Source organism: Triticum dicoccoides, chromosome 2B (genome assembly GCF_002162155.2).
Source record: "Triticum dicoccoides isolate Atlit2015 ecotype Zavitan chromosome 2B, WEW_v2.0, whole genome shotgun sequence".
Lineage (NCBI taxonomy): Eukaryota > Viridiplantae > Streptophyta > Magnoliopsida > Poales > Poaceae > Triticum > Triticum dicoccoides.
The window spans coordinates 270,052,968-270,054,102 of NC_041383.1; positions in this window are offsets into that span (position 1 = coordinate 270,052,968).

Consider the following 1,135-nt stretch of genomic DNA (forward strand, 5'->3'; position numbering starts at 1 on the left):
GTATGGTCGAGTGGTGGGATCCTCCTAGCCCCTCGAGGGTTATCCTTATTCCCTGTGATGGCAGCCATCCACCTCTCCAGTGTGGCGTCATCGACCGCCTCTGGATGGACCCGAGTGGTATCTTCGGTGCCGCAGTACAGCCACATCGGGTGGCCTCGGTATTGGAGCGGTTGAATTTGCCGTCGAAGGAAGACCTCCAGAAGGTCCATACCCGTCACTCCGTCCCGAACGAGCTGGACTACGCGCTCCATCAACATTTTTACCCGAGCTTTCTCCTCAGGGAGCACCTTCAGAGAAGAGGGTTTGTTCACTCGGTCCATGGAGAACGGAGGGAGACCAGTCGACTGCCCCGACGTCGACTCGTCTTGGCAGTAGAACCAGGTCGACTGCCACCCTCTAACCGACTCAGGAAGGGTCATGGCCGGAAAGGCACTCTTACTCCTCATTTGGATCCCAAGACCCCCGCACATCTGGATAACCTTGGTCCTCTCATGTGACGCCCGGATAATTAGACTACAGTAATCCCAAGCTAATGATGCCACGTCACCTCCATTACTGTGATTAAACTCACGTTGATTCGAACCCGATTCAAATTCAAATTTAAAACATAGGCAAACAACAAAAGTTTCCAAACTTTAAAACTAAAATGTTCGGAGTGAACTAAATAATGCAGTGGTAATTATGGTGGAGAAACCAAACTTTGATAAAGTGTTTAAAGGCTCTAAGATAATTAAAACAGTAGTTAAAACAGTTAAATACATGCCTATTGAATTTTATAAAATATTAAACTATTTTATTTTCGGTTGAGAATTAAGGTGGCAGTAGTATATTTATAAATACAAATTTAGGTGCTAGTGTTTTTATAAAACTGTAATAGAAGGGAACTTAAAATAAAACAGAAAAGAAAATACAAAAGAGAAAAACTAAACAGACAAAAAAAACAAAAAAAAAGAAAAGAAAAGGGAAAAGAACCCCCCCGCTCCGGCCCAGCAGGCCATCAACCCCACTGGGCCACCCACCTGGCCAGCCGGTCCACCCCGCCGGCTTAACCCCCCCCACTCCCCTCAGGCCAACCCTAGCCGCACCCACTCGCCCCCACTCCCCCACTCGCCCCACCCCGCGCGTCTCCCTCGTT